Below are 21,821 nucleotides of genomic sequence, written 5' to 3'. Positions count from 1 at the left end.
CCGACCCTGGAGAGGCTTGGAGTGCAGAGGAGAGGCAGGGAGCCGTTGCATGTGCGAGCGGGTAAACGAACAGCATGTCCAGCCAGAGAACACAGAGAGACGGAGGGGAAAGGAGGAGGAAGCTGAAATTTAGCCCCAAGGAACTCCAGGTGCTGGTGGAGGAGGTGGTGAAGCAGCACCACAAGCTGTTTGGAAGGCAATCCCTGCAAGTGCCTGAGGCTGAAAAGCGCAACATATGGCTGGCCATCCAGGCGCAGGTCAATGCTGTGGGAGTGACCCACAGGGACATTGAGGTCCTCAAAAAGCGCTGGTATGACCTGAGGATTGTAACCAAGAGGAAGATGGGCGACATCCAGAAGGAGGCCAGCCAGACCGGAGGTGGAACCAACAGGGCACCTGCCCTCACCGAACTGGAGGAGCTGGTGGCGGCCACAATCGAGCAAGAGAGCGTCGTGGGTCTTGGGGACGCCGACAGCTCTGCCAGAGCCGCAACACACCAAGGTAAGACGAAAGCACAGCAATGTAGCCCCTCCTACCCCTATCCCACATCCCCCATTGTGAAACGAGAATCACACTGCAGTCCACACGTGTCAGTGCAGACAGGCAATGCATTCCGGGAGATGTAGTCAGGGCAACACTAACCATGACGTAAATGTTACAGGGCAACAAGGCATGTCACGCACTCGAGGCACAAGGAGACAGAGGACATTTTGGAATGTGAAATGATTTATTGTGACGCTTGCAATGCAGCCCTTCGGGGACACTGAGCCAATGTTGTATTTCTGTCCACAGATGTGACATCATGCAGGACAGGGCATGCTGCAGGAGAGACGGCACACCGGCCACAAATATCACCTCTAGCCAGCACAAGTTCAGACCAGGGAGCAGGCCCACTGGCAGCCGCACCACCAACACAGCCAGCCTCGCCGCACCCAGAGCCAGCATCACCTCACCGAGAGCCAGCATCACCACAACCAGAGCCAGCATCGCCACTCATGTTCGAATCACCGGCCACATCTCCGCTTGCAGGTGTGAGAATGAGGAGGCGTCCAGCAGCCAGGCTACGAGCCTTAGACACCTCGTCAGACGACAGCATGGGCCCAGAAGACCGCACCGGGCCCCAGGAAGGGAGCCATGCCACTGTGCCCCACACCTCACAGGCAGCACAGACGGGAGCAAGAGGGCGCCGCAGGTCGCGTGTCCAGAGTCCACCAGCACCCACTGACGGCCATGGTGTCTTCTTGGGGCTCGAGGGCCAAATGTTGAAACAACAGCGCCTGCAATCAAAGGCAGTCATGTCAGTCCAGAGGCACATGCGGGTGATGAAGACAACATTAGTCAACATGGACAATAACATTAGCGGCATGGCTGCGGGCATTCGGGACATGTCCCAGTCAATCCAGCAGTTGTGCAGCAAATTAGATGCTGACATCGAAGCACGGCGCCGGGAACGCCAGAGAAGGGACACTACCAGCAGGGCACTCAACCGTCTGGCAACTGCGACTTCTCTACTGTGCCGGCGCTCTGTGACGATGTAGGAGGGCCTAACACAGTGCTGCAGCGACCTGTCTCGGGGGATGGTGCAGGTGACAAGTGCACTAGGGGTGCTATTGACTAGTCAGGCGTCGACAACTGCTGCAGGGGATGCTGCGGAGAGCATCGACACCAGCAGCAGCATCACACCCCCCGTCCCAGAAGCACGCAGGAGCAGCAGGCGGCTTGGGGTTGGCTCTAGTGAGGATGCACAGGCCGTGCAATCCACCACTGCAGCGCGTATGCGCAAACATTGATGTAGCCCTGCTTAGCCACTTCCCATTGGGTGACGTAACCCTGGACTTACTCCTTGTATAGATGGTATATTGCCAGATTGGCTTGTTCATGTGTTCATGGCGTGGTGCCACATTAAAACTACGTCATGACTTCTCACAACTCGCTGTGTCCCCTCACTTACTCAGAAATAGTTGCATGTGATCTCTGCCCGTCTCTCTCTCCCATCGATTGCAGTTGGCACTCTAGCTGCGTTGCCCTCTGGCTGGCCTGACTCATCCTCGTTGTCCTCAAAATATGTTAGTTCCACATCTGTACCTTTTTTCGTGGCAAGGTTGTGCAGCATTGCACAAGTGGCAATAATCTTGCAGCAGGTGATGGGTTTGTACTGGCGTGCGCCTCCGCTCTTGTGCAGGCAGCGGAACCTGCTCTTCAGTAGTCCAAACGTGCGCTCCACCACATTGCGTGTTGTTTTGTGTGCCACGTTGTATCGTCTCTCACTCTGGGTTGCTGGGTGTAGGTAGGGAGTGAGGATGAATGAACGGCATGCATATGCACTGTCGCCTGGATGAGTAAAAGGGAACCATCAGTAACATGCCTCTATACACTATGATTTGCAGGTTTCAAGGGGCGTCACTGTTACTTACCTAGCAGGTATCCCTCTCCGAATTCTCCGGCACTCAGTCGTGTGTAGATCCCACTATTCTGGAAGATGTAAGAGTCGTGGGTGCTCCCAGGAAACTTTGCAACAATATCTGTGATGATGTTCCCTGCATCACAGATCACCTGCACATTGATGGAGTGGGTGGACTTGCTGTTCCTGTAGATGTGCTCTGTGTCAGCTGGTGGACAGATTGGGATGTGTGTACCATCAATACAGCCGATGACATGGGGGAACTGTGCCATGTGATAAAAGTCTGTTTTTGTTTTCTGCAGTGCAGCCTGTGTGTTTGGGAAGCTTATGTAGTGGTGCATTCTCTGCATCATGGCATCCAGGAACTTCCTGAAGAAACGTGACAGGCAACTCTGGGATACCCCACCCACCGCAGCTATCACCACCTGATAACTGCCGGATGCCAGCAGATGTAGGCTGCAGAGCACCTGCACATGTGGGGGTATGGCGTGCGCCCTTCTTATTGGCTGGTCCAGGAGTGGGTGAAGGTCCCTGATTAAGCCCATGATGGTTTCGGGGTGTAGCCTGTACCTCTCATGTATCTCTGCATCAGTCAGCTGGAATAGTGTGATGCGCTGTCTGTAGATTTGTTCCTCCCGTCGCCACACCCTCAGTCCTGCTGCCTGTAGACGTAGGCGCCTTGCAATGACGTACATAGCGGCCATGTTGTCCACGCTGTTGCATTTTGGGATTGCTTATCTGCACTGTTGATGGTTACCACCTGCTTTCAATCCGTGTTAATTACCGACCCTTATTTACCGATTTTCTTGGATTTCTTAATTACCGAGTGCTCCTACATGTCATTTTAATTTTTACCACTTCATATTTACCACTTCATGTTTACCGAATCGTTAATTATGTATTCGGTAAATCTGATTCGGTATTTTGGAATTCGGTAAATATGAATCGGTATTTACCGCCTCATATTTACCGAAAAGTGGTTTTTGGACTCCTACATCTCACTTGTCTGAATACCGGTCGGTAACGGCATATTTACCGAAAATCGGCCGTTACCGACCGGTATTTGGCTACCTACATGAGGCCCCATGTGTCATTTTGTTCACCAAATTGTATTCTCTGGGGAAGATTTACAAGAACTGACGCATCTCTGTATAGAAGCAGAGAAGCGTCAGTTAAGTTGCGTCACGTAAAAAAAACCTTGCACCATGGATGCGTTGCATTCACAATGCGGCGCACCGTGGCGCGAGAATTGACAGATGCATGATGCATCTGTCGGCGTAAAGGTGATGCAGTGCTGGAGTCGTGTTGCAAGCTCGATGCAACTCCAGCACTGCTCAGGGCGGCCTATACTTGCTGTGCTGCGTCACTCCTTACGCCTGCTTAATGCAGGCGTAAGGTTTTGACGCAGCGGCGTCATAAAAGTGACTCCGTGAAATCTAGCAGATTTCACTGTGTCACTTTTACGAGGCTTTCTTGCGTGGGAACGCCCACCCTGCATACATTATACCTGACGCAGGACTTTACAACGTGATGCATCTCCCTAGATGAGCAACGTTGCTCATTGTTTATGACGCCGCTGCGTCACAGAAGTGACACAACGGAAGCGTAAATGTGTCGCAAGGGGCTTGTAAATCTGCCCCTCTGTTTCCAATTTAATTTTAGTTTGCTTGACGTTTAGACTTTACTACTGTTTTAGTACTTCACAGATAGATTACATTTGCTCTAAATGAAGCCTCTCTGCTCTTTGCATAGCTACCAGAGGGCTGAGCTCCTGGTAATTTAGTGACTTTGGTAATATTACTTGAGGTGGGTGTTGAAAATTTGCCCTTCTAGCAGGATCATTCCAGAATTGTGCCTTCTGTTGCTGAACCTGTTTTGTTTGCCATAGAACTCTGTGCACTTTACCACAGCTGAAAAGGGGAAAGTGCTTCTGCCCACCCTTCTAAACATGTCATAATTGACATACACCTAAATGACACATTTAATTTACATATATATCTTTGGTATATGGTACTACCTGTACCCAGGGCCTGTAAATTAAATGTCACTAGTGAGCTGTAGCACTATAAAAGCATGTCTCTGGGCCTACCACTGCAGCCTCGGTGTTTCGTTCTGGGAAACAAACCTTTTGCCAGGCCTAAACCTTCCTTGTTAATACTTACAGGTCACCCACTAAGGTAGGCCTCTCAAGCCCATACAGCTTTCTGGATAGTATAAAAGGTAGTACATGTATATTTAATGTTTTACATGCTCTGGCAGTGAAAACCCGTTGAAATAGTTGTTTTACTGTGGTAAGGCAGGCTCTCCTATAAGTGAACACAGGTTTTACCCTATTATTTAATTTAACGTAAGGTATATTTGTAGAGCACTGCTTGTCATCTGTGAGGGTATCCAGGTGCTTTAATAATTTGCTAATTCAGTTTGGGAATAGCTAGAATAGTGGTTCAAGGACTCATTTTAAAAGCAATTTAAAATTCCACTTAATGGTCTAGTTAACTTTTATATTACTATTTTGGGAATTACACTTTTAGAAAATTGTCATTTCCCTGACTAAAAATAAAAGGCTTTTTTCCTGCCAACATGCAGCTTTCATCTGACTCCTGATGACTCCCCGGTGTTGAGATGTGTAATGTTCTCTGACAGTAGACAAAGGGTACTGAGAGTGCGGAGGAAGGTCTCAACCCTTGACAAGATGGCATGATTCCTGAGCTTCAAAGAATGCCTAACTTGTCACTGGTACATGAAGCTCACACCTAGGCCTGCCTCCCCATTATCTCTCTAGTGAGGCTGGAACCACTGGGAATAGAGGAACAGACTGGTTTAGGGGTGGACAAAGGCTTTCCTTGTACCTTCAGGCTGGCACTGGGCATAAAAGTGGACCCTGTTGACCTCTCCTGAAAACACTCCTGAAAATGTAAAGAATACTGGGACAATCCTGCTGTCTGAAGAATCTGAAGGACGACTGGACCTGCTTACTTTGAATCTAGGACCCCAGAAGAGACTCCACGGGTCAATTGGCTGACTTCCTGGTTGAGCTCAAGGGACACCACAAGCTTTCAGAGGCCTCTCTCTCTCAGCAACTGCCCAGCTGATCAGTTCCAACTGGGCCAGTACTGAATTCTGCTGCTAGCCTCTGTCGGAGTGAGTCCTAACCCACTAGTGGGGCCTACCCAGCTCCTTGACCCTTGGCTGGAGTGTGCCTGTCCACACTGCAAAAAGGTGAGACTTACAAGCGTTTTGCTAACTGTCTGCCTGGAAAACCGACAGAGACTGGAATTGCCGTCAAAGCTGTAGCTGTTGCCGGTCAGCCTCGGCTTGCCGGTTTATTCCACTGAAGATGATCCTACTATTAAAAAAATCTCTAAATCAAAATGTGGAGGACTTCATCTGGACTGATGCGAAGCCTTGCTGGGTACAGACTTTGAACTTCACCCTCCTAGAGCTTTTACACCTTTATTGAGGTCTGTAGGAAAGTGCCCTTTTGTATGGTCACCCCCAAACATTTTGCCACAGTGCTGATAGTTATGACTCTCTAAGCGCACTGGAGTCTGCTGCCCACACCCTAGTGCCTGTGCTCTCTCTCCAAAACACAATTTAGTTAATTGGCAGTCCCAATTGCAAGGACTTTAACCTCCTTATAAGTCCATAGTAAAGTGGTACCAAGGGTATCCAGAGCATGGGTGATAAAGGGTTCACCAGGGCCTTAAGCACTATTTGTGTCACCCTGAGTGACCCAAGTAAAGAGATGACAGCAGGCCTGCATTGCAGACAACAGGAACAGTGCAAACTGCTCCAACTCGACTTTGCCATCACTATAAGTGGCTAGGTCAATGCACCATCTTTAATATATGTCAGACACCCTAAAGTAGACCTCCTAAGCCCAGGAGGCAGGGCGCAGTATATTAAAATTGTGGATAAATAAATGCAGGTTTGTATGACCCTATAGTAGCCTTTCTATTAAGGCCTACTGTGAGTGATCAGAGGTCCATAGTATAACATTGGCTGATACCTGGGCACCCCTGAGGTCACCATCTTCATTGTGGTACTCCTGAATATCGTCATATTTGGTATCAAATAACGTGCCTTCTCACACCTGACATGATTCCAACGTCGAGTTTGTTATGGCATGCACCCAGGTAATGACCTTAAAGGATGCTTACTGGTTGTCCCAGCCTTTCATGTGCCCTGGCTGGTAGCCTACAGCTGCTACCACCAAGACAAAAATTTGACCTCCTGCCCGGCAGTGTGAACACTTCCAGGAGTCAGAAACAATGGCCTGGCCGGGAAGGAGGTAGCACCTCCCTACCTGACATAATGGCAAGTTAAGTGGCACATCAAGTCGGTGAGCTTCAAAGCAGGCACTACCTCTGATATGCATGCAGCTGACTCCCAAAGGAGGAAGCCACCCACACCCTGTTGCCAGGCACATTTGTACTCAGGCAGGCAGGAACATTAGTTATTCAGGAGGCGTACATCTCCAGAAGGCTAGCAACACCACTAAGGTGGGCTGCCTGGTCTGTACAGCCAAGGACGGATTCTGACATTTTTAGAAGTGGCAGAATAGAGGGTTCTGGGCAGAAAAGGTGACACACAACCTCGATTTGGTCACCTCAAGGGCGGATTAGCTGCTGGGGCAAGAAACCTGTTGGACACTTGCACCAACACACCTAACACCCCTAAATCGAGAATTTAAGAGACACCCTTTGTAGGAAAGAGACCTCTTTTTGCATGGTTTCCCCCACTTTTGCCTAATGTGGATGTGCTTTGACTAAGGGGGCCCTGTGTTCCTGCCAACCATGTACCCAGAGCCTATGCTCCTTCCCTAAAACTGTACTGTTGCAAAACCCAATTGGCAACTCTCTGGACACATGTGAGCCCCTTGTAAAAGGTACCCTAGGTACCAAGGGCCCTGTGACCAGGGAAGGCCTGTAAGGGTGGCAGCACTAGTTGTGCCACCCTTAGAGGCCCTGTACCTTTACACGCACACACTGCCTTTGCAGGCTGCATGTTTTAGTGCAAAACAAAGTGCCATGCCTACAACCCACTGCCCTGGAATAGGTAAGCCACCCCTCTAGATGGGTGCACTATACTGGTGGTGAGGGCACAGGTGCATGAGCCCTGTATCCCTATAGTGTATAAATCAATTCTTAGACATTGTAAGTGCAGTAATGCCATAAAGATTATATGATATGGGAGTTTGTCATTACGAACTCCACAGCACCATAATGACTTTACTGAAAAACTGAGCAGTTTGGTATCAAACTTCTCAGCACATTAAACCCACACTGATGCCAGTGTGGGATTTAATGAAAGATGCACTCAGAGAGCATCTTAGAAATGCCCCCTGAATAAAGACCTAACTCTAGTGTCCAGGCTGAGTGGCTGCTCGCCAGCTGCCACCGCCAGTCATGTTTCTGGACCCCTGGGTCGAGAGCCTGCCGCTCTCTGAGTCCTGAAACAAATTTAATGCTGTTTTACTACTTCACAGATAGATTACTTATGCTCTAAATGAAGCCTCTCTTCTCTTTGCATAGCTACCAGAGGGCTGAGCTCATGTTGATTTAGTGACTTTGGTAATATTACTTGAGGTGGGTGTTGAAAATGTGCCCTTCTAGCAGAATTACTCTAGAATTGTACCTTCTGTTGCTGAACCTGTTTTGTTTGCCATAGAACTCTGTGCACTTTACCCCAGCCAACCAGGGGAAAGTGCTTCTGCCCTCCCTTCCAAACATGTTATAATTGACATACACCTAAATTACACATTTAATTTACTTATATATCTTTGGTACATGGTACTACCTGTACCCAAGGCCTGTATATTAAATGTCACTAGTGAGCTGAAGCACTATAAAAGCATGTCTCTGGGCCTACCACTGCAGCCTCAGTATTTGGATGTGGTAAACAAACCTTTTGCCAGGCCTAAACCTTACTTTTTAATACTTACAGGTCGCCCACTAAGGTAGGCCTCTCAAGCCCATACAGCTTTCTGGATAGTATAAAAGATAGTACATGCATATTTAATGTTTTACATGCTCTGGCAGTGTGGGATTTAATGAAAGATGCACTCAGACAGCATCTTAGAGATTCCCCCTGAATAAAGACCTAACTCTAGTGTCCAGGCTGAGTGGCTGCTCACCAGCTGCCACAACCAGTCATGTTTATGGACCCCTGGTCGCGGGCCTGCCGCTCTCTGATTCCTGAAACAAAGCACATCCTGGGATGGGATGCCATGCCTCCTCCCCCAGGATGGACAGGGTCTATGAAGGAGAAGCTTCAAAGGCCTGCTGCCTTTGTAAGCTACCCCAGCAATTTGCTACTCTCAGCAACTGGCTCCTACCGGTCTGACCCCGACTTTGGGTGGGAGAATTAGCAGGAAAACCAAGTTAGGAAGAGCGGTGTGTCCACCTTTGCCAACCCCACCCCTCATGTGGGGAAGGGGAGATTAAGCACAACCCTCAGTCCCCGCCATCTTGCAGATGGGGGGACCCACCCAACCAGAGTGAGGCTTATGCTCCCTCCCACTGGAGGGTGGCATAATTTGGGGTATATCCACCCTATGGAAGGTCCTGACCTGTACCTACCTGTAATCCACCAAAATGTAGTATTATGGGGCAACCATGAACCTTGCCTCCTCAGACCAGAGCCAAAAAGAAGCAGCAAGAAAGAGAAGGACCGAATAGCTGTGTGGCGAAAAGAACATGGGGAAACCAACTGACTTGGCCACACATATGCCGGTGGTGGTGTAGTTCTTGTGTTGGCCGTTGGGCCCTACAATGCTGACCTCGACTCCGGGAGCTTTCCTTCCGCAATCTGGTGGCCTGCTCACCACAGTCCCCAAGCCCACGACTGTGGTTAGCCCATTGGCTAACGTGTGGACCCTGCACGCTGCACCAGGCCACCTTTGTGCTGCTGGCAGTGTGAATTGAGTGCCCATTTGACCGAATCTTGCCCACAGACCCGTAAAACTCAGTTGTGCCTTCTCAAAACTAAATGTTGCTTGTGAGTAGTACTGTAAACCTGTATTAAGTTTGCAAAATGCATTGTCTCATTTTTCTTTCCCTCAGGAAATACACCATCCTTGGATCTAGAGATACCTGGCTGTGTAAAAAAGTAAATACAAAGTAATTCTACTGTAACTAATTTACTGCATCCAACCTGTATTTAAACTGCATATGCTTGCAAAGTATTCCTATACTTACCTGTACCAGCCTGGCTTGGTTAAAAAATTAAATATCACTAAATAATATTTTAATACAAACCAATTGGCCAGGGTTCAGTGCTTCAGTGTGTGAAATCATGTCTTGCCTGAGTTGTACAATAAATGCTTAACACTACCCTCTGATAAGGCCTTACTGCTCGCCCACACTACCACAAATAGAGAGTATGGTACTGTCTGCTTTAACCTCTCCCTACCTTTGGGTATCCACTGGACTCTGTGCACACTATACCTTACTTTGGTATAGTATATACGGAGCCAATTTCCTACACCCTTGAAACCAGAATCTCAGATCTGTGACAACTGTATAGAAGAGCAAAGAAGAGACCGAAGTCTGAGACAACAGGAGCTGCACAAACCCAAGGTGGGATACACTGCACCTGTGACAACTCTCTTGGAACTGCATGACTGCAACTCGTCCTGGACCAAAGACTGGTTTCCCAGATAGAGGGACCTTTTTGCGAGCCAAAAGCAAGTTGGACTAATGGCACTAGTCCGTAGCAAAAAGGTAACAACGTCTCCTGGAACCAAAGAATCGCTGGCCATCGGGCCCTCTGAGGGATTGCCCAAAAGTAGTTGGCCCAATGCATTGTGGGAAACGCAATCCTGACCTCCAGCTACTTTTAGGTGGCTACCGTTTCCCTACATATCTCTGGGCGACCAAGTATCATCTTACTGACCTTACAGCTACCTAGGCTTGTTGGTGACCATCCCGGTTACCACCATCTTTACTCAACACTGCAACAAGAGGGAACCATGCAGCACCTTCAACTGACCATGGCAGTGGCCCCATTGTTGACCTTTTGCATCTGTTTCCTCCCCAGCACCATCTAAGTGGTAAACCTAGCTCTCCTGTGGCTTCCACTTCAGCTCCAAGAACAGCCAGAACAACTCTGAACCTGGGCCTCTCGAGCCAGGTAAAATCAAACTGACTGTTGTGGCTTGGTCCTGGGACCCACTTCATCTTAACCCTCCACGGGTTCTACATAACAAGACCTGCAAGCGACCGACTATCACCAGTGCTTTTTCCCATTGACCCCAATGGTAACGTTTTGCAGTAGGGAATTGCACTGATTTATCGTTCCTTCTAAAATCCACAACTCCGGTTATATGCACCCAATTGTGTTAGTTTTGGTGTCTAAATTTATTTAAAAAAACATGTCTGATTTCTTTTGAATCATGTCAATTACTTATTGTCCATGCTTGTACTATTAAATGCTTAATTCCTGGTCCTATAGTAAAGCCTGACTGTTCTTTGCCACACCACCAGGACTGAGCTAAAGATTTATTATTGTGACTCCAAGGACCATCTTTGGGGTATCGCGTTAGTATTTCATGTTGATGCCTAACCAGCGCTCCACAAACTCCACTTTCCTACATCGACCACATCAGGATCCTGATCTTCAGTGACCCGGCGTCATAAAGCTCCGTTTTCAATCTAGCTTGCAGCATGCAACTGCCAACGACTCGTCAACGACCACTTTTGTCCATAAGTGTTTCTAAGTCCAAAGGTAAACATTCCACCGAGATTAACTTGGTCCCTGTATCTAACAGCGTTCCGTCTCAGTCAGCCTTAACTCTTGACTCCGACCCAGTCTAGCATGACCAGATAACCTTTCTTGGCTCTTTGTGCTTTAAACACTATTTTTGATTCAAACTTTAAAAAAAAACATTTTTGGTTCTACTTATTAGATTTTTGTTGTCTTGGTGGCATTTTAATTTTTAACATGTACTCTATTTTTGTAAATTGGTTTGGGATTTTAATGTGTTGTTTTCACCTTATTACTGTTTGAGTGCTGCATAAATACTTCACACATTGCTTCTAAATTAATTATGACTGCTTTGCACCAAGCTACCAGGTTTATTTAGTGAGGTTAGTGGTTTACCCTGACAAGAATTCTGTTTATTATTTGAAGAAGGTTCTTGCCCCCTTCAACTAACACTCCAATTTCTTACAGTGGGTGGTTGCCTACCCCACTTTCTTACAGCAGTTCGTAATGTTAGATTGGTAAATTAAAAAATACCTGCATCTGTCACTACACATATGTACACAATTGTCATGAGGCATGCATCGGTGACAGTATGGTAAAGGTTTATTTTAATGGAAAACTTCCAGTCCCTGGGTGCATTTTCTTCACCATATACTACAGATTAATATGCAAGCTAAATATGTGAATCGGGGTAAGCCAATTTAAACATGTTTAAAGAGGGAGCACGGGCTCTTTACTCCACTTTATCAAGGGTAAAGTGTGCAAAATTCGAAGTCCAGCAAAAGTAAGGTCCAGAAAAAAGTAAACAATCTGAGGTGACCATGCAGGAAAGGAAGATTTGCTACACCTGCAGTGTAAAAACAGCAAATTAAAGAAAAATAAAGAGTTTAAAAAGGTGCATGCAGCCGAGGGGCTTTTTGCAAATGTTAGGCCCTTGTAAAAAGAAGTAAACTAAATGTATTGAAAACAGGAAGCAGGATAGGGGGTGCAAGAATTGGGGTTACTAGTTTGAAGGGGAGAAGCCCCACTTAAGTAAAAATCACAATCCCTGTCAGGGTGAATCACAAAATTAACCTGTGCTGAACCCTCTGGTAGCTTGGCACACAAGCAGTCAGGCTTAACTTAGAGGCAATGTGTAAAGTATTTATGCAGCACACAAACGTTAATAAAGTGAACACACAACACATAAAAAATCCCAAACCAATTTGGAACAATTATGTAAATTCTAATAAATAAAATGACACAGAGACTATCAAAATCCTATCAGTAGAACAAGGGGTACTCGGCGTTGCTTCTGGTGTAGTCTTTGGGGCGGAGCTCTGTGGCTTCGTGAGGCCCTGCATCACTTTGCATTGGGTCTGATGGAACCTTCAATTTGGCAGGGAGGAGTACACTGTGATACCAACCGAGGGTCCTGGCCTGGAGGGGGCACCTCTTGGGGATCTTACAGAGCTCAGACAGGTCCAGGCAGAACCAAATGGTGCTGCTGATCAGCAGGGCACTTGAAGGACAGACCTCAGGAAGCTTTTTGTGTCCCTGTAGCTAAAACAGGAGGTTAGCCAACTGACCCTAGGATTTAATCTGGGTAGCCTGGGTTCAAGGGAAGCAGGTCCAATCCTTTCTTCAGTCAACAGGACAGTCCCACTTCCTCTCCCTAATCCCTCTTCCTCAGAGAGCAGTAAAATCCTTCTTCTGAATCTTCTACAGGGCCAGGGATTTTCTGATGACAGGGTCTGAAATTCCCACTTTTATACCTGGTGCCAGCTGTTGTTGTGGTAATTCCCTGACCTATCGTTAAAAATGGTTCCGGTCAGTTCTTACCCGTCTCCTGGCCCTGGCCCAAAACTGACAAAGGCAAGGTAGGTTTGTGTCAGGTACCTTTGTGTGTGTTGCAGGCTGCGGCGTTTAAAATATAATCAGGGCAGGAACAACTAATCCCCAGCCATCCTGTCAGAAATACCCTCTACTCTCACACCTAGGCTTCCTTGGTCACACTGTCTGAAAGCAATGCACAACCCACAACAGCAAAGTCATTCACAGTTATGTGACCCAGGACACTGGCAGAAAGGCACAATTGATTTGTGGAAGAAAACGCCCACTTTCTACAAGTGCCACTTTTTTTTATATTCTAACTTAAAATGCTACTTCATCGTCAAAGAGAATTTTAAATTACAATTGATTTCAGTCCAAACAGCATATCTCTGTCTGCTATCTAATGTACTAAGGTAACCCTTTATGGGAGAGATAGGCAATAGTTACTACAATAAAAAGTAATTTCTGCTGTTTTTCACTGTCAAGACAATTAAAACATAACACATATGCCTTACTTTTTACATTCTTTGTTCCATGCCCGATAAGCCATTAAGGCCTACCTTCAGATTGACTAAGTATTAAAAACGAAGGTGTAGGCCTGGCGAAAGGTTTATTTAGCCAAGCCTATATGGCAGTTTAAAACTACACTACAGGCTGTAGTAACAGGCCCGAGACATGTTTTATAGTGCTACTTTAGTGGGTGGCACAATTAATTCTGCTGCCCACTAGTAGCATTTAATTTGCAGGTCCTGGGCATTTTCAATGGAATTACAAGTAAATTAAATGCGCCAATTAGGTGTAAACCAATTTTACCATGCTTTACGGAGAGACTGCTATCACTTAGGCACTGGTTTGCTAGGGCAAAGTGCACAGAGACCTAATTCCAACAAAAATGAGTTAAACAAAAGTAAGGGAGTGAAGGGAAATGTTTAGGGGAATACCACGCCGAGGATGTCATGTCTAACAGGGACCAACATGGGGAGAGGGACAGTTAGCATGAGGGAGTGAAATGGCTGGACAGCTTGTAAGGGTGGGAGGCACAGGACGCACTGGAAGAAGCAGGAGAGAGAAAGCAAGGAAACACATGCACTCCCTTAATGCTAATTACCAAAAAAAAAAAGAGTTCCCTTATGTCCCCGATGGAAGGAGATAACTTATCCAGTCAGAACAGTATGTAACCAAAAATGAGAATGGAATAGAATCAAAAGCATGCATCTGAGATAGATGACAAAGCCAACCAATCATGTGCAAGTGGCTGGCCTGAAACCCACCCTAAGAATTTGATATTTGTTTGAAGCATCAGGTCTGAAAACAGACAGATGAAGCTTACTGCAGCTGAGACATGAATATTTACTGGGAAAGTGATAACTAAGGTGTTGGATCATACCACATATAAAACTGTCAAGAGGATACTTATAGATGTCAAATATTTTCATCTTCATGACATATAATGTCTAAATTTGTCAGAAATTCTTGATTATATCTTCTGACAAGAAATTAGTAGTGATGAGTGTATTTAAAACCCCGTAATCTGTTTACGTGAAAGCTCATACAAACAAAAACACAGCGTTTAAAGATTTCACAAGGTAGTCAAGTCATTTTCCAAGCACATGACCTTATTTGCTGTGTAGGGGACAAATAACCTAACTCGACATAAACACTCCTTTATTGTATCCAACACCAATAATATTTTGCATCAACTACCATCTTATGTGTTGAATTAATATTTTGTCTCACCCACAGCACTTGAATTAATCTGTATACCTGATCATGGGTGCATCAAACATACTTTTAACAATCAGAATTCTTGCATTAAGATCCTTATCGGATAGTAGCATGAGGAAATGTGACCATGTCCTGATTGTCTTAACACTAAATTTTGCTATAGCAACACCAACACCACTCGTGAAATCCTTGAGATCAGACTGTGAGAGATTAAGATAACTGCTTTAAATATAATGGTAGTACAATTTACTGAAAAAAATGTACATATGGCTATTTACTCAAACAGACAGGACTAAGTCCTGTATGCTTGCAATTAGCTGCTTGTAGTAAGACACTAGAAAAGGAAAAGGAAAAGAGAAGAAATCCTTCAAGAACAAGAACCCTCACTCACCCTATGGTGACATGGTTCATCATTGGGTTCCCTCCTCATACCTGGACTGCAGGGTCCATGGTGGGGGCTACAACTCCCAGAAGGTGAGGAGCTGAGGTGTTTTCTCAAAGATGAGCAATGGAAGAGGGTAAATGATAGGCAGAGGGAAAAGAAAGTGTGATAGTGGTGAAAAGTAAAACTATCTCTAGGGGTCCATGTGAATTTTATTTGGTAGCCTCATTGATAGAGTTTAAAAAGAGGACTGGGGATTAATCAAATCTATCCCTCACAGGGGTCAACATGTTTCTGCCCATAGTTGGTCCCATACAGGGATCCCTGGGCATTCGACAGGACCTCAAGGTTAAATAGTCACTCTGGAGATAATACAATTTACTGACCATTGGATTAGTACCAAAAAGACAGAAAGCATTTGGTTTGGTTTGACAAAGTTATCAAACAAGTAGGCCCAAATCTCCTGGATCATAGAGAGTGGTAGGATACTGGTGAAGACTTCAGGATGGTTAAAAAGTCTAACAGAAGTCTTACTACTATGATTACCAAAGTGCCTCCAATGAATTAGGATTCGGGTCTGACAGCATTACTCAATGCAGGCAGTTCATAAGTAGGGGAGTAAGCAAAACATTTTCTATACACACAATGTGTAATATATTTTTCAAGGGCTCTCATTAAACACTAATATGGTGTAAAGCCACAAAAGTAAATTAGGCATTACATTCTAGGTCCTGACAATGCCATTGACCCGGTAGAGGGCAGCCAAGGCAAGAAACATGTTGACCAATCAGCGGACGTAGAGACCAAAAGTTTCCCTACTAGTTTCATTTGTATTTAAACTTGAACAGGAGCTTCAAATCAGATCACTAGATGCCTTTTTTAAATTTTAGTCCAATATAATTTTTTCCCATTCTACCAATTTACAAAAGCCTGAATACTTCCTACGGTATTGCTAATAGTTTGGAAACCTTCCAGTCAGGCCAGAAATACAATAGATCTCCAGCAAAAAGCCCCCGAGTGGCCTGTTGGGCATTGCAGAGCCTGCCCAACTTGAAGCACAACCAGATCCTGGGGCATGCCACTCCGGTGGTTGAGAGTCCATGCATCCTAAGAAGGATGCTTTCATTGGCCTGCAGGGTCATACTGCTCATATCTTCTTGATCAGAAGCACCCATTCTCACAGAACTACACACCTTTTGATGTTACTAGTTGTTTGCATTGGCATTCACAATGTAAAACCCTTTCCTATTGCATTTGGTAAATAGATAACAATGTAAAGCACTGTCTGTGATGTTTGGCAAGGAGTTCACAATGTACAATCCCTTCCTTGAGTACTTGTCATAGATTTAACAACAGTTATGAGCAATGCAAAAACGTCTTAAAAGGAATAACACACATTGGTTTCATGCAAATGCTTGTACAGAAGATCAACATGTGGGATAAGCCACAGCCCCTGTCATATTACTAGTTCTTGCACTTTTTTTCCTGCTGATCACACAAGTCCTTGCAGACAGTGGATCCGTCAAGCAAGGCCTAAAAACCAATGATATTCCCACAAAAGTAGGGTTTGTCAAAGGGGTAACCAAACCCCCTCTGTAATCTATTAGAAAATTCTTCTCTCCAGACTTTAACAATCCACCGATAAGGGCAATTCAGGCCTAATGCCTTTGTCGTAAATTTCCCAGTACACAAATCAGGCCTATGTATTGTCTATTGGCTTGGCACCATAACAAATGCGGCCCTATTGTACTGACTTTAACCTATGTAGTACAAGAACCCTTTTTTTTCAGCAAAAGCACACATCTGCCAAATCAACTCCAGTAGGGAGGAGCATTTGCTAGTGGGATGAGCCAAAGCACCTATCTCAGTAGTGCTTCTGAAAACTATTTTTCTGTTGATCAAGTAAGGTCTGAGGGCACCTGTTTTGTCAAGCCAAACCTAAAAAATCCACACTTAATAGTTTGCCATCAAATTCATGTGCCCGAAGAGAAAGTTCAAAAGATTAAGCACAACTGACATTTCAGAAAAAGAGCAAGATTTGTGGTCTCTAAATAAAAAGCAAAATGTTGAACCAATCCAGCAAGACAAGGAGGTTATTACCATTTTTTCTCAAGGCAAAAAGATGAGCATTATAATAAACTCATTTTAATCAGGAATGAGGCAATTGTCACACATGTTCAAGAAATAGCTGGGTCTATAAATCTGTTCCATGAGAGTTCTGATCTACCTCTTCACTATCACGGAACACTGTAAAGGGAGAATATGTGAGGTTTGCACCAATCAAGATGTTTGCCTCCCACTGAACTGTGAGTCCATTTTGCTGTGAAATTTAGATTCAAAATACTACAAGAAAGCGTCAGCTACACAACTGACTAAAGTTGTCAGCTCCATATTTCACCGATACCAGGAGGCTGCCTAAAGGACTGAATCTTGATCAATAGGCCCTGTCATTTAAATGTCCATCCTTCTGCCTCTGACACTTCTGATATGAAGAACGCATTCAGCAAATTAGGCAATTTCTCTAAGGTGTTATAAGGAAGACCCACTATTCGGGGACCCTAGTATCTGTGTGGTTATGCCCAGTGATGACCAGTTCAAAGTTCACATCTGATTGGTTTACTGTAGCCTCACTTTCCAATTTGAAGAGACGGTATGGACACAGTTCTTTACCATGTAAGTGCTTTAATTGACCAGCATGAATGGACAAGCAAAAGGCATTTATGATATTGTGATATGGAAGTGGAAAGCTGCACTTCATGGTCCAGCTTAGACACCACATTCTGCAAGGAAAGCTTGCACCCAAACCGCGTGCCACCCCCACCCCATAGTTTTGAGTATTGACCAGCACAAAATAGACTTTAACTGTTATTGAACTATCCAACTGCACACTCATGACTCTGTGAAAACATGTCATTCTATTTAACTGGTTGCAGTCAACTTGCTTCCAATCCCCTGGCGTTGTGTGTGTGGGCGCTTACACTAACTAACAAGCAAATGACAATGCCTTTGGGTTTTAATACATAAATAAAAGGCATTGTCATTTACAATACTAATAGCTTAAACTCTCGCAAATGCGAGACCTATTGTATTACAATAAAGGGCCTTCTCGACTGCTTGTTAGATTGTAAATATCAGAGGAAGAGACCAGCCTGCGACGTCTTCAAAGTAGTGATAAATAGTGCAGTGAAGAAGATGTGTAAGTGTTGTAAATTACACAGGCACAAACTGTGAAGTGGGAGTTACATATGATCTGAGCAATAAACACTAACAAAATGCTCCCAACGCCTTTCACTCTGTGATTAAACTGTCACAGCTCAGGAGGGAGAACAGGAGGGGAAGTGCTATTTCCTGCCCTCTCTGTGATTTGAGTGTGCAGTGTGGCATTGTGTAATGTCATTGCTATCTTTGGCCCAATAAAAAATGCTCCAGCTGTAGTAGGGTCCTGGCTTCACCTCCTGGTGCAGGGTGGGATGTGTTTTATGACAGGCATGGAGGGAGGGAGGGAGGGAGGGATGGTCTGAGCTGCAGCTCCGGCCTTGTACAGTGCCCCTGCTATTATTAGCAAGCGAGAGGCGCTGAGGTGGTGGTATTGGTGGTGGTGGTATTGGTATTGGTGGTGGTGGTATGGGTGGTATTAGTTGTGGTGGTGCTATTAGTGGTATTGGTATTGGCAGTATTGGTTGTGGTATTGGTTGTGGTATTGGTGGTGGAGGTATTAGTGGTGCTGGTATTAGTAGTATTAGTGGTGCTGGTATTGGTGGTGGCATTGGTTGTATCGGTGGTGGTGGTATTGGTGGTGGCAGTATTGGTATTGGTCGTGGTGGTACTGTTGGTGGTAGTAATAGTGGTGGTGGTGGTATTGGTGGTGATAATGGTGGTGGTGGTATTGGTGGTGGTGGGATTGGTGGTGGTAGTCGTGGTATTGGTGGTGGTGGTATTGGTGGTGGTGTTATTGGTGATGGTATTGGTGGCACTCGTGGTATTGGTGGTGGTGGAATTTGTGGTGGGGGTATTGGTGGTAGTGGTATTGGTGTTGGCGGTGGTATTGGTACTGGTCGTGGTGGTATTGGTGCTGGTGATGGTATTGATGGTAGTGGTATTGTTGGTGGTGGTATTGGTGGTGGTGGTAGTGGTGGTATTGGTGTTGGTAGTGGTGGTATTGTTGGAATTGGTGGTGGTATTAGTGGTGGTATTAGTGGTGGTGTTAGTGCTATTGGTGGAGGTTTTGGTGGTGGTGGTATTGGTGGTGGTGGTGGTGGCATGGGTGGTGGTGGTGGTACTGGTGGTGGTATTGGTGGTGGTGGTATTTGTGGTGGTGGTATTGGTGGTGATGGTATTGCTGGTGGTCGTATTGCTGGTGGTAGTATTTGTGGTGGTATTGGTGGTGGTGGTATTGGTAGTGGTGATATTGGTGGTGGTGGTATTAGTGTTAAATGGTGGTGGTGATATTGGTGGTGGTGGGTTTGGTGGTGGTATTGGTGGTGGTATTGGTGATGTATTGGTGGTGGTATTGGTGATGGTATTGGTGGTGGTATTGGTGATGGTGGTTGTATTGGTGGCAGTGGTATTGGCAGTGGTTGTATTGGTGGTGGTGGTGGTAGTGGTGGTATTGGTGGTGGTAGTGGTGGTGGTGGTATTGTTGGAATTGGTGGTGGTGGTGGTATTGGTGGTGGTATTAGTGGTGGGGGTGGTATTGGTGGTATTGGTATTAGTGGTGGTGGCATTGGTGGTGGTGGTGGTGGTGGTGGTATTAGTGGTGGTGGTAGCATTGGTGGTGGTTTTGGTGGTGGTGGTGGTAGTGGTTGTGGTGGTGGTATTGGTGGGTGTGATGGTATTGGTGGTGGTAGTATTGGCGGTGGTATTGGTGCTATTGGTGGTGGGGATATTGGTAGTGCTGGTATTGGTGGTGATGTGTTGGTGGTTGTATTGGTGGGGTTGGCATTGGTGGTGGTAGTGGTGGTGGAGGTGATTGTGGTGGTGGTGGTATTGGTGGTGGTGGTGGTATTGGTGGTGGTATTGATGGTGGTGGTGTTGGTGGTGGTGGTAGTGGTGGTATTGGTGGTGGTTTTATTGGTGGTATTGTTGGAATTGTTGGTGGGGGTCTTGGTGGTGGTGGTATTGGTAGTGGTGGTATTGGTGGTGGGGGTGGTATTGGTATTGGTGGTAATGGTGGTGGTGGTATTGGTATTAGTGGTGGTGTTGATATTGCTGGCAGTGGTATTTGTATTGGTGGTAGTGGTGGTTTTATTGGATTGGTGGTGGTGGCATTGGTGGTGGTATTGGTGGTGGTGGTGGCATTGGTGGTGGTGGTGGTATTGGTGGTGGTGGTGGTGGTAATGGTGGTGGTGGTATTGGTATTGGTGGTGGTTTTGGTGGTATTGGTGGTGGTGGTATTGGTATTGGCAGTGGTATTGGTGGCAGTGATATTGGTACTGGTGGTGGTGGTATTGGATTGGTGGTGGTGGTATTGGGGGTGGCATTGGTGGTGGTGCTACTGGTGGTGGTATTGTTGGTGGTGGTATTGGTGGTGGTGGTATTGCTGGTGATGGTATTGGTGGTGGTTGTATTGCTGGTGATAGTATTGGTGGTGGTATTGGTTGTGGAGGTGGTGGTGGTATTGGTGGTGGTGGTGGTGGTGGTGGTGGTGGTGTTATTGGCGGTGGTGGTATTGGTGGTGGGGATATTGGTGATGGTGGTATCAGTGTTGGTGGTATTAGTGGTGGTGGCATTGGTGGTATTAGTGGTGGTATTGGTGGTGGTAGTGGTGATGTTATTGGTGTTAAATGGTGGTGGTGATATTGGTGGTGATGGGTTTGGTTGGAGTGTTGGTGGTGGTATTGGTGGCGGTATTGGTGTTGGTATTGGTGATGGTATTGGTGGTGGTATTGGTGGTGGTGGTATTGGTGATATTGGTGGTGGTGGTATTGGTGCTGGTGGTATTGGTAGTGGTGGTATTGGTGGTGGAGGTGGTGGTAGTGGTGGTATTAGTGGTGGTATTGTTGGAATTGGTGGTGGTATTGGTGTTGGTGGTTTTGGTGGTGGTATTGCTGGTGGTGGTATTAGTGGTGGGGTGGTATTAGTGTTGGTGGCATTGGTGGTTGTGGTGGTATTAGTGATGGTGGAAGCATTGATGGTGGTGGGGGTTTTGGTGGTGGTGGTATTGGTGGTGGTATTGTTGGGATTGGTGGTGGTATTGGTGGTGGTGGTATTGGTGGTGGTGGTAGTGGTGGTATTGGTATGGTGGTTTTGTTGGTGGTCGTATTAGTATTGGTGGTGGTATTGATATTGGTGGTGGTCGTATTGGATTGGTGGTGGTGGTATTGGTTGTGGTGGTGGTGATGGTGGTGGTGGTATTGGTGGTGGTGGTATTGGTGGTGGTGGTATTAGTGGAGATATTATTGGTGGTGGTGGTATTGGTATGGTGGTGGTGGTATTAATATTGGCAATGGTATTTATATTGGATTGGTGGTGGTGGGATTGGTGGTGTTGATGGTATTGGTGGCTGTGGAGGTGGTGATATTGGTGGTGGTGGTATTGCTGGAGGTATTAGTGGTGATATTGGTGGTGGTGGTACTGATAGAGGTGGTGGTATTAGTGGTGGTGGTGGTGGTACGGTGATGGTGGTGGTAGTACTGATGGTGGTGGTATTGGTGGTGGTATTGGTGGTGGGAGCATTGGTGGTGGTGGTGGTGGTGGTGGTGGTGGTGGTATTGGTGTTGGTGGCAGTGGTGGTGTTGGTGGTGGTGGTAATGTTGGTGGTGGTGATAATATTGGTGGTGGTGGTATTGGTAGTGG

General features: G+C 46.2%; 1 protein-coding gene across 1 annotated transcript in view; it reads left to right on the top strand.

The window, feature by feature from the left end:
• Window positions 1-21,821, top strand: part of LOC146816680 (adhesion G protein-coupled receptor F5-like) — an 873,687-nt gene that overhangs the window by 124,770 nt on the left and 727,096 nt on the right. The window lies entirely within an intron of this gene.

Source organism: Triturus cristatus, chromosome 6, assembly GCF_964204655.1.
Source record: "Triturus cristatus chromosome 6, aTriCri1.1, whole genome shotgun sequence".
NCBI classification, from domain to species: Eukaryota; Metazoa; Chordata; class Amphibia; order Caudata; family Salamandridae; genus Triturus; species Triturus cristatus.
This window is presented reverse-complemented; position numbering and strand designations above follow the sequence as displayed.